Source organism: Neoarius graeffei, chromosome 9 (assembly GCF_027579695.1).
Source record: "Neoarius graeffei isolate fNeoGra1 chromosome 9, fNeoGra1.pri, whole genome shotgun sequence".
Lineage (NCBI taxonomy): Eukaryota > Metazoa > Chordata > Actinopteri > Siluriformes > Ariidae > Neoarius > Neoarius graeffei.
Genome location: NC_083577.1, coordinates 28,042,649 through 28,055,337, shown reverse-complemented (window position 1 = coordinate 28,055,337; position 12,689 = coordinate 28,042,649). Strand labels below are relative to the sequence as shown.

The 12,689-nt window shown below is 42.6% G+C and overlaps 1 protein-coding gene across 11 annotated transcripts in view; it reads left to right on the top strand.

Moving 5' to 3' along the window:
• Window positions 1-3,722: 3,722 nt before the first annotated feature.
• Window positions 3,723-12,689, top strand: part of gtdc1 (glycosyltransferase-like domain containing 1) — a 197,051-nt gene continuing 188,084 nt past the window's right edge. For 9 of the 11 annotated variants that reach the window (XR_009655337.1, XM_060929252.1, XM_060929248.1 and 6 more), the window contains exon 1: window positions 3,747-3,765. The gene's annotated coding sequence lies outside the window, so the exon portion shown is untranslated. Of the gene's footprint in view, window positions 3,766-12,689 lie in introns of all 11 variants that reach the window. The other 2 variants (XM_060929243.1, XM_060929244.1) reach the window with 2 other exon arrangements.

Sequence of the window (12,689 nt, the reverse complement as noted above, 5' to 3'; positions counted from 1 at the left end):
CATATCACTTACCACTTGCAAGTGGAAGGATGGCAAGCCTAAAGACAATCATAACTACACAATGGGCAGTATTTGCATCAGTATTTGCAGTATTTTCATACTTTTATACTCTTTAATGAAAGGTGATACAAGGCGGAAGTCCGCGCCGTTTTTCAGCAGTCGCGTCACATGACCAACGCCAGCGAATCAGGAAGGTGGATGTCACAGTGACGTTGTCCAATGACGACGCCAGCTAGAGCTCAGCACAGCGTATCCGCGTATTCTCAATGTTTACACAGCACCGGACCAGACACGATCTGGATTGAATACGTGGACGCTGGCGGATTCCCGTTTCCCGGCGTTTCCAGGCGGTTTAATGTAAACGGACAGTGCATCCGCGAAGAAAACGAGACAGATACGGTCTAATGTAAACTTGGCCTAAGTGTGAGACTGAGAGGGTGACTGAGAAGTGAGGTAGGAAACCTAGTTACGTTCGGTTTTCTTTGAATAAAGATACTGACAAGTTGTCACCAGTTTATGAATGTTTCTGTCATTATTGAAGAAGTTCAGAAGAACACATGTTAATTTGTCAAATTGTTCAGGTACAGGTCCGGACCTGTACCTAAACCTCTGTACCGGTACCTGTACCTGATGTTACGTTTAGGTACGCAGCCCTACCCTGGACAAGTCGCCAGATCATCGCAGGGCTGACACATAGACACAGACAACCATTCACACTCACATTCACACCTACGGTCAATTTAGAGCCACCAATTAGCCGAACCTGCATGTCTTTGGGGGAAACCAGACCACCCGGAGGAAACCCATGCAGAGAACATGCAAACTCCACACAGAAAGACCACTGGGATCGAACCCAGAACCTTCTTGCTATGAGGCGACAGTGCTAACCACTACACCACTCAGGCCCAATGTCATGGAATCCAAATCATGAACTCAGCCATACAGTGAGTGATATGACTTGGATGATTTTGCTGAAGTGTCCTCCAATAATTTTCAGCTAAACTATAACAAACATTTTGGCATAAATTTTTTTTTTTGAGAAATTTGCATTCATGTAATCTCATCTCATCTCATTATCTCTAGCCGCTTTATCCTGTTCTACAGGGTCGCAGGCAAGCTGGAGCCTATCCCAGCTGACTACGGGCGAAAGGCGGGGTACACCCTGGACAAGTCGCCAGGTCATCACAGGGCTGACACATAGACACAGACAACCATTCACACTCACATTCACACCTATGGTCAATTTAGAGTCACCAGTTAACCTAACCTGCATGTCTTTGGACTGTGGGGGAAACCGGAGCACCCGGAGGAAACCCACGCGGACACGGGGAGAACATGCAAACTCCACACAGAAAGGCCCTCGCCGGCCACGGGGCTCGAACCCAGGACCTTCTTGCTATGAGGCGACAGTGCTAACCACCATATCCATCCATCCATTATCTGTAGCCACTTATCCTGTCCTACAGGGTTGCAGGCAAGCACTAACCACCATATATACAGTATATACAGTGCCTTGAAAAAGTATTCATACCCCTTGAACTTTTTCACATTTTTCCACCTTACAACCACGAACTTAAAAGTTTTTTATTGAGATTTTGTGTGCTACACCAACACAGAGTCGCACAGAATTGTGCAATGAAACGAAAATGATAAATGGTCTTCAAAATTTAAAACAAATAAAAATCTGAAAAATGTGGTGTGCATTAGTATTCAGCCCCCTGTACTCTGATACCTCTAAATACAATCCAGTGCAATCAATTGCCTTCAGAAGTCATCTAATTAGTTAATAGAGTCCTACTGTGTGTAATTTACTCTCAGCATAAATACACTTGTTCTGTGAAGGCCTCAGTGGTTTGTTAGAGGACACTGAAGAACAAACAGCATCATGAAGACCAAATGGTCTTCATGACCATTTTGCTTCATGATGCTGGACATCGCGTTCCCTTAAAAAGGTTGTAGTCCACTGAAAAGTCTACAGTTATCATTAATTGTATTTTAAGTTGGAACTTTATCCACCTAAGGATCGGTGCGCTCACAGAATAATCATAACCGTAATAAAACATCATGCAAAATATTTCATCACCGTTGTAACTCCGTTTTCCGCAAACCCAAAACCAATACGATTGTGTGTTTTGATCTAAACGGAAAGCCTCAGGGTCGAGGTCACTACCTCACCAAAAGTAGTAACTTAAAATCACTACGCCATATAAACATTTAGTGATAAACCTGCGATTTTGTTTTTTAAAACGAAAGCTGAAAGTTAGGTATAGATTATGTTTCTTACAGAATATGTTATGATGGTAGCTGGTCTTGTATGAATTTCTGAGCTATAAAATGAGTTGTGGTCTATTTTTTACCGTAGTGTGTTATTTGTGTGCGGGGAAGGACACACATTAACAATCTGCATGTGTAGAATGGAATTTTCCACTCCGACAGTTAGAAGTTGATCGTGCTTCCATTTGCGGTCTCTCTGTTACGCAGGTGATCTGTTCGGACGTTATCGCTGAAAAGGTGAGTTTTGACAGTTTTATTTTGTTTTAGTCTTGCAGTATAAGGCAATAGAATGTTTCTTTTTCATCTTACTTTCACATTTCGTAGTGTTTGCGTATTTTAGGCCAATATTTTGCAGCCACGGTCAATTTAGATCGAACTTTTGATAGAATCTACGGCCAGTCATTTTGCCCCGCCCCCGCCTCGTGCTCCGTCCGGTGCGGTAGCGATGTCCCGTTACTCGCACGCCGCAGCAGAGACCCGCGCGACCTTCAGCCGGTACAGTCGCTGTTCTTTTACCACCGCCGTTATTCTCATCTTTCCGGTGCGTTCTTGATTTTTCCATAGTGTCCTATTTCGCCATATCAAATACCCAAAATATTATTTATATTTAAGTGAATAATCAATTCAGTCATCAAAACTTGGCATTTTTAACCCAAGCAATCAAAAAGAGGAAATTTATTCAATATTTTCACTCCTCTGTGAAGGAGGGGCTTTAATTCTTCATGATGGAGTTATTTTATATGTAAATCAATTTTACAAAAGCATTTGAACTGTAATCAAAAACATTTCCACAGTGGAGGCCAGATAAAGCAATACGCTATCTTTATTCTTATTAAACATCACAAAAGAAACATTGAGTGTTCGGTAAATGCAAAAAAAAAAAAAAAGTAAAATTAGAAAATTTATTTTTTGACCATAATGTCCCAAATGAGAGACCAGTTTCTGAGACAGACCCAGATCCATCCATCCATTATCTCTAGCCGCTTTATCCTGTTCTACAGGGTCACAGGCAAGCTGGAGCCTATCCCAGCTGACTACGGGCGAAAGGCGGGGTACACCCTGGACAAGTCGCCAGGTCATCACAGGGCTGACACATAGACACAGACAACCATTCACACTCACATTCACACCTACGGTCAATTTAGAGTCACCAGTTAACCTAACCTGCATGTCTTTGGACTGTGGGGGAAACCGGAGCACCCGGAGGAAACCCACGCGGACACGGGGAGAACATGCAAACTCCACACAGAAAGGCCCTTGTCTGCCGTTGGGCTTGAACCCAGAACCTTCTTGCTGTGAGGCGACAGTGCTAACCACCATATATATATATACACACACGTGTGTGTGTTATAGTTTATTAGAAGTTTAGAAGTGAGGTCAGGAGAAAGAGAAGGGCAACGTGCTTACGCTTTCTGCGCACGCATGTGACGTCAGCGCGTACACAGGCACGCACGGCCGTGCTCCAGAGGCTGACGGGACTTTGAGGAAGAGGTAAATATGAACCGAGCGCGGTGTCTTTAGCATGATTTATTTGTGTTCACGCTGATATCTTACACATTGTCTTATAAAACGCATTATTCTCTCTGTAAAAATATTATTCGGTGAACATTAGGTCAGAAAATATCTCTTTATATTCAGAATCCGGTGCAGTGAAGGGTATTAGCCGAGCCGCTAGTTACTGTAGTCAGGGTTTAACGGCAAACCCGGGGCTGAGTGTCAAATCAGTGTGTCCTCGGTAGATTGGTGCACTTCCTAGGGTGACTTGAGTCCAGGAACAACTGCGATTCCAAAAAAGTTGGGACAAAGTACAAATTGTAAATAAAAACGGAATGCAATGATGTGGAAGTTTCAAAATTCCATATTTTATTCAGAATAGAACATAGATGACATATCAAATGTATAAACTGAGAAAATGTATCATTTAAAGAGAAAAATTAGGTGATTTTAAATTTCATTCTAGTTGCTCAACTGTCTTAGGTCTTTTTTGTCGTATCTTCCGTTTTATGATGCGCCAAATGTTTTCTATGGGTGAAAGATCTGGACTGCAGACTGGCCAGTTCAGTACCCGGACCCTTCTTCTACGCAGCCATGATGCTGTAATTGATGCAGTATGTGGTTTGGCATTGTCATGTTGGAAAATGCAAGGTCTTCCCTGAAAGAGACGTCGTCTGGATGGGAGCATATGTTGCTCTAGAACCTGGATATACCTTTCAGCATTGATGGTGTCTTTCCAGATGTGTAAGCTGCCCATGCCACACGCACTAATGCAACCCCATACCATCAGAGATGCAGGCTTCTGAACTGAGCGCTGATAACAACTTGGGTCGTCCTTCTCCTCTTTAGTCCGAATGACACGGCGTCACTGATTTCCATAAAGAACTTCAAATTTTGATTCGTCTGACCACAGAACAGTTTTCCACTTTGCCACAGTCCATTTTAAATGAGCCTTGGCCCAGAGAAGACGTCTGCGCTTCTGGATCGTGTTTAGATACGGATTCTTCTTTGAACTATAGAGTTTTAGCTGACAACGGCGGATGGCACGGTGAATTGTGTTCACAGATAATGTTCTCTGGAAATATTCCTGAGCCCATTTTGTGATTTCCAATACAGAAGCATGCCTGTATGTGATGCAGTGCCGTCTAAGGGCCCGAAGATCACGGGCACCCAGTATGGTTTTCCGGCCTTGACCCTTACGCACAGAGATTCTTCCAGATTCTCTGAATCTTTTGATGATATTATGCACTGTAGATGATGATATGTTCAAACTCTTTGCAATTTTACACTGTCGAACTCCTTTCTGATATTGCTCCACTATTTGTTGGCGCAGAATTAGGGGGATTGGTGATCCTCTTCCCATCTTTACTTCTGAGAGCTGCTGCCACTCCAAGATGCTCTTTTTATACCCAGTCATGTTAATGACCTATTGCCAATTGACCTAATGAGTTGCAATTTGGTCCTCCAGCTGTTCCTTTTTTGTACCTTTAACTTTTCCAGCCTCTTATTGCCCCTGTCCCAACTTTTTTGAGATGTGTTGCTGTCATGAAATTTCAAATGAGCCAATATTTGGCATGAAATTTCAAAATGTCTCACTTTCGACATTTGATATGTTGTCTATGTTCTATTGTGAATACAATATCAGTTTTTGAGATTTGTAAATTATTGGATTCCATTTTTATTTATAATTTGTACTTTGTCCCAACTTTTTTGGAATCGGGGTTGTAGATTGGTGCACTGCCTTGGGTGACTTGAGTCCAGGAAGATTGGTGCACTACCTAGGGTGACTTGAGTCCAGCCCAGACTGTCCCTCAGATCTGTTGCAGAGTGTCTGTGCTGGTTAAACACTGCCTTTAGGTCTGTTTACAGTTACACTCAGTTCAGATTTGCTAAACAGGCAATTTAAAACAAACAAATAAATAAACAACAAAACAGTAGTGTGTTTAAGCCTGTACACTGACTTTATCAGGAAAGTGGACCATTCACTAGTGCATCTCATTTAGAATATCATGAAAAAGTTCATTTATTTTCACTTTTTTAAAATTTTATCAAAAGGTAAACTATTCATTATATGTAAAGTGAAATATTTCCACACCGTGGGCGGTACGGTGGTGTAGTGGTTAGCACGGTTGCCTCACGGCAAGAAGGTTCTGGGTTCGAGTCCAGCGGCCGGTGAGGGTCTCTCTGTGTGGAGTTTGCATGTTCTCTCTCCCCGTGTCTGCATAGGTTTCCTACGGGTGCTCCTATTTACCCCAAAGACATGCGGTTAGGTTAATATGGGACGGCCTTGGGCTGAGGTGCCCTTGAGTGAGGCATCTAACTCCCAACTGCTCCCTGGGCGCTGTTAGCATGGCTGCCTGCTGCTCTGGGTATGTGTGTGTGTTCACTGCTTCAGATGGGTTAAATGCAGAGAGGAATTTCACACGTGTGTGATGAATAAAGTTGTGCTTTCTTTCTTATTTCAGGTTTTTGTTTTTTTGCTTTAATTTTGATGATTATGGCTTATAGCTCATGCAAATCAGAAATCCAAGGTGATGTAGTGGTTAGCGCTGTTGCCTCACAGCAAGAAGGTTCTGGGTTCGGCTGGCGGGGGCCTTTCTGTGTGGAGTTTGCATGTTTTCTCTCCCCGTGTCTGTGTGGGTTTCCTCCGGGTGTTTAGGTTAACATGTGGTTAGGTTAACATGAGGCAGCCTTGGGCTGAAGTGCCCTTGAGCACGGCACCTAACCCCCAACTGCTTCCTGGGCACTGTAGCATGGCTGCCCACTGCTCTCGGTTTGTGTGTGCACTCATTACTCACTTGTGTGTGTTCACTGCTTCAGATGGGTTAAATGCAGAGGACAAATTTCACTGTGCTTGAATGTGCATGTGGAAAATAAAGACTTCTTCATTATCAGAATATTTCCTAAGATCAATCAATAAAGCATTTACAATACAGAAATGTCCAACTTCTGAAAAGTATGTTCATTTATCCACTCAATACTTGGTTGGGGCTCCTTTACCACAAATTACTACATCAATGCGATCAGCCTGTAGCACTGCCGAGGTGTTATTGAAGCGCCGGTTGTTTCAATTGCGGCCTTCACAGCTCATCTGCATTTTTGGATCGGGTGTTTCCTCTTGACAATACCCTGTAGATTCTCTCTGGGGTTCACGTCAGGCAAGTTGGCTGGCCAATCAAGCACAGTAATATCAAGGTCAGCAAGCCATTTGGTAGTAGTTTTGGCACTGTGGGCAGGTGCTGAGTCCTGCTGGAAAAGGAAATCGGCATCTCCATAAAGCTTGTCAGCAGACGGAAGGTACGAAGTGCTTTAAAATCTCCTGGTAGACGGCTGCGTTGACTTTGGACTTGATAAAACACAGTGGACCAACACTAGCAGATGACATGGCACCCCGAATCATCACCGACTGCGGAAACTTCACACTGGGCTTCAAACACCTTGGCTTCTGTGCCTCTCCACTCTTCCTCCAGACTCTAGGGCCTTGATTTCCAAATGAAATGCAAAATTTGCTTTCATCTGAAAAGAGGACTTTGGACCACCGAGCAACAGTCCAGTTCTTTCTCTCCCTAACCCAGGTAAGACGCTTCTGATATTGTCTCTGGTTCAGGAGGGCCTCGATTTTCGGAATGCGACAGTTGTAGCCCATTTCCTGAAGACGTCTGTGCATGCTGGCTCTTGATGCACTGACACCAGCCTCAGTCCGCTCCTTGTGAAGCTCTCCCAGGTTCTTGAATTGATCTTCTTGACAATTCTCTCAAGGCTGCGGCCATCCCTGTTGCTTGCGCACCTTTTCCAGCCAGCCTTTTCAGCAACGACCTTCTGTGTCTTAGCCTCCTTGTGGAGGGTGTCGATGATTGATTGTCTTCTGGACAACTGTCAAGTCAGCATGATCGTGGTTGCGTGGACTGAACGAAGGCTGAGAGATACACGGTATTTATACTGTTTTACTCAAACTCGGAATGAAATTCTCATATTTTGAGATTTTGTTTCTATTTTTTGGCTCCGTAGGTCATAACGATCAAAATTGCAATAGAAAAACGGTTGAAATCTTTTAGTTGATGTGTAATGAGTCTAGAATATATTATTTTCACTTTCTTAAATAACTGATAGAAAATATTGAATTTTTTCACAATATGCTAATTGTTTGAGAGGCACGAGTAGGTCAGGGGTGTCAAAACATTTTTTCAAAGGAGGGCAGAATGGACTACATCAAAATACCTGCGGGTCAGTTGGAAAGTATTATTTAATAATTCTGCCAAAATACTAAATGTTTACGACAGGTATGGTCAGGCCCATAAATACATCAAGCGCGTTACGTTGGAGTCGGATTTTACATTAAAAAGCACTTTCAGCTTGATTTTTTAAGTATTTACACCCTCATCTCTCACATACCCCTTTTCCACCAAATCAGTTCCAGTGCTGGTGCTGGTTCACACCTCGTTCAACTTGCGAGCCAGCTGAGAACCAGTTTGCTTTTCCATAGCTCGCGGTGCTAAGGGAAGCCACGTTATTACGTCGCTATATACGTCAGTTACGTCGCTACGTTTGCATAAACCTTGGTGCGAATATCGAAGCAAAAACAACACGGAAGAAGCAGCAGCAGCAACAACAGCAATAATAATAATGGCTGACTTCGCATTTGTACAGCTGCTGCTTCTCGTCGCTTAAAAATGGCGATCTTTCGCGGTCTTGTTAGTGTTGTTGGTCTTAACAACTCCGCCCCCCTGCTGACGTAAGCGGTTCTTTCCTCCGGCCCAGCAGAGAGTTGGTGCTAGCCTGGAACCGGTTTTTCTGGCCCCAGAGCCAGTTCTTTGTCAGTGGAAACAGAAAACCCGGTTCCAAACTAAGCACTGGCCCCGAACCAGCCCTGGAACTGCTTTGGTGGAAAAGGGGCATCAGGTGAATGGTGTTGGAATTACAGCACTTTTTATATGTGGTCCCCCCCCTTCCTTTTTTTTTTAAAAGGAATTAGTCATTTTAAAAGCAATAAACATCATGAAGATAATCATAAATTGTTATTCTTAAAATGCGGATTCAAATCCACTTTAGTTAAGGACTTTTTGAAGAATTGTTGAAAGGTTTTCCAAGCGGAGTTTGATTTTTTTTTTAAAGTGCCAGGATAACTTCAGCTGCTTCGCTTTCTTTGCCTTCTCATCCTCTGAATATCTTTTGCATCGCTGATGATTTGTTTCAGTAATGTCACATGATCTTAAATGCTTTTATCGCTGCAATAGTCATGCGCACACACACGTGTTTGCTAAGTATCCATGTTTCCCCAGCTCTTTCTCACTCTTAACATTGTACTTTTTGTCTGTAGCCACGAGTAAATATCATTCAGTAAGTTTAACTGAAAGAAAAAAAGCTTTTAGAATATAGCTAAGAGTGCTAACTCAGTCTACTGATACCATCCGGCAGCTGGGGCTTGACTTTGGAGCCCCAGATATACAGGAGGGTGAATAAGGAATAAAACATACTTTTTTTTTTAAAATCCATTATTGGTTACGTTATATAAACTACAGCCCTGATTCAAAAAATAGTTGGGACACTGTGTAAAACATACATAAAAACAGAACGTGATTTACAAAATCATGGAAACCCTAAATTTCGTTGAAAATAGTACAAAGACAACATATCAAATGTTGAAACTGAGATCTTATTGTTTGTTTTTTGAAAAATGTATGCTCATTTTGAATTTGGTGTCAGCAGCACTTTTCAGAAAAGTTGGGACGGGGCAACAAAAGACTGGAAACATTGTAGAATGTTAAATAAAACTACAGTAATTAGGGAAATCGGCATCAGGTCAGTAACATGATTGGGTATAAAAAGAGCATCGCCGAGAGGCGGAGTCTATCAGAAGTAAAGATGGAGAGGGGTTCACCGCTCTGTGAAAGACTGCGTGGGAAAACAGTGCAGCAGTTTAAGGATAACGTTCCTGAATGTAAAACTGCAAAGAAGTTGTGGATCACATCATCTGTGGTCGATAATATCATTAAAAGATTCAGAGAATCTGGAGAAATCTCTGTATGCAAGAGACAAGGCTGAAAACTGACACTGTGATCTTCAGGCCCCCAGGCGACACTGCATTAAAAGCAGACACGTGTCTGTAGTGGAAATCACTGGATGGGCTCAGGAACACTTCAGAAAACCATCGCCTGTGAAAACAGTTCATTACTGCATCCATAAATGCAGGTTAAAACCAGATATAAACAATATCCAGAAACACCACCACCTTCTCTGGGCCCGAGCTCTTTTACGATGGACTGAGGCGAAGTGGAAAATTATCCCGAGGTCTGACGAATCAAAAGTAGAAATTCTTTTTAGAAATCATGAACACCACGTCCTCCAGGCTAAAGAGGAGAGGGACCATCCGGCTTATCAGTGCACAGTTCAAAAGCCACATGACATGGGTAGCTTGTACATCTGGGAAGGCATCATTAATGCTGAATGATATATACATGTTTTAGATCAATACGCTACCATCCAGACAAAATCTTTTTCAGGGAAGGCTTTCCTTCTTTCAGCAAGACAACGCCAAACCACTTTCTGTACATATTAAAACTGCATGGCTCCGTAGTAAAAGAGTCCGGGTGCTAAACTGGCCTGCCGGCAGTCCAGACCTGTCTCCCATTATGAAGCACAAAATACGACAAAGGAGACCCCGAACTGTTGAGTAACTGAAATTGTATATCGGGCAAGAATGGGACGACATTTCTCTTTCAAAACTACAGCGATTGGTCTCCTCAGTTCCCAAACGTTTACAGAGTGTTGTTAAAAGTAGAGGTGATGCAACACAGTTGGTAAACCTGCCCCTGTCCCAACTTTTTTGAAGCGTGTTGCTGACATCAAATTCAAAAAGAGTGTATATTTTTCAAAAAACTATCAAAATTTCTCACTTTCAACATCTGATATGTTGAAGAAAAAAAATCGCACTGCGTCTTGTGAAGTTGCACTTTGTCACAAAGCTCGAACATGTTTTTTAAAGTGCTGTATATAAACCTTTGACCCGATTTACCACGACTGCCACAACGATCAGAGGTGCTCTTATGGAAAATTAATCAACACCTTTAATAGGTGAAGAGCACCGTGGTATGATTAGTCATCGTCTGTCAGACCCTGAATATAGTCGTATGTGTTCGTAGCGTTGCACTTGATTTGAAGCATGCTACCGGATCCAGTGTCAGTACAGAGAGTGTTCCATTTTCTAAATAACATCTGGACCGTGGTGGTTTCGTACCGGTCCTTTTTGCTGACACAAAGGCGTCTACGGGGTAGCTTCAGCTGATAAGCTGATGAGATGAAACGAGAATCTCGGGTTATATCAGTGCTCAGTTCTCACAGAACGGCACCCGTGTATCAACCAACTTCAGAGAAGCCTGTAATCCATTTCTGACTGAAAGTCTCCTTACCTCAATCCAATACGTTATAAGATCTTACCCCCAAACTTCAAGGCATGGTTTGAAAGTAGTTTTGGAGGTTACTGTATTGTATACTTTATGGAAATTAGCATGGTATTTTGCATTATGCAGATTGAAAGTGGGCATAAACCTGTGTGCATTTCTCACTCTGACTCATACTGAGATAATCGATGTGACTTTTGAGTGCCATGAAGGCAGCGTGCAGCAAAGAAATCAACAGTCATCAACACTGACGCGTTGTTGAGAGAGAAAGAGAGAGAGAGAGAGAGAGAGAAAGAAGTGCCACAGTGGTTGATCCAGATTAAGAAGTCACGTCACACTGTCAGAAACAGGGTCTGTTTCTGTCCCCCAAGGTACAGTCTACACTAATGTACCTCCTCGGGCTCATTATTGGACCTCAGGGTAACTATGTGTACCTTTTTAGGGTCAAAAGGGTACAAATAAGTACCTTAGAAGCCATTGTACCCCGAAAGGTACAGTAATATATGGTATTTTGTGAGAGCGCGGTGCTTGTGCCACCAAGCCAGGTGCTTATGGAATCAATTTTGTGCCAAAATGTTCATACAATACTTTTGAAATATCAAACGAAAACGACAAATCAAAATACAAAAAAAGAACAAAAAGTCAATTTTTTTAGACTGGCAAACAAATTATTCGTGTAATCGTGCAAAATATCAGTCTATTACTCTTCAGAACCCTTTTATTTTTGTTCCGCGTCTTTCTCAGTTTTGTTTGGCGTAATTTATTTTGGTTGCGATTCCAGCTTTCTCGTTTGCGCTCCCTGACTTTTTGCTTGCAGTTTTGGCACAAACTTCACGTGTGGGTGGGCTGTCCAGGAACGCATTCCCATTGGCTAACTTGTGTTTGACTGACAGCTACGCTCAGCCATTCCCTACTCGGATTCTGGCGGACTGTTTGACGAGTGACCGATCCATTGACGGTAAACAAGGATCGAGTGGACTTCAGTGGCGACTATGATACTGAATTAATTCAACAAAGTGTAAATTCAATATCATAGTCGCCACTGAAGTCCTTGTTTACCGTCAATGGATCGGTCACTCGTCAACCAGTCCGCCAGAATCCGAGTAGGGAATGGCTGAGCGTAGCTGTCAGTCAAACACAAGTTAGCCAATGGGAATGCATTCCTGGACAGCCCACCCACACGGGAAGTTTGTGCCAAAACTGCGAGCAAAAAGTCAGGGAGCGCAAACGAGAAAGCTGGAATCGCAACCAAAATAAATTACGCCAAACAAAACTGAGAAAGACGCGGAACAAAAATAAAAGGGTTCTGAAGAGTAATAGACTAATCTTTTGCACGATTACACGAATAATTTGTTTGCCAGTCTAAAAAAATTGACTTTTTGTTCTTTTTTTTATATTTTGATTTGTCGTTTTCGTTTGATATTTCAAAAGTATTGTATGAACATTTTGGCACAAAATTGATTCCATAGGTGCTTGGATCGCACTGGAAATACTTGAAAGTGCATATTCTGGACCAAATTCGTT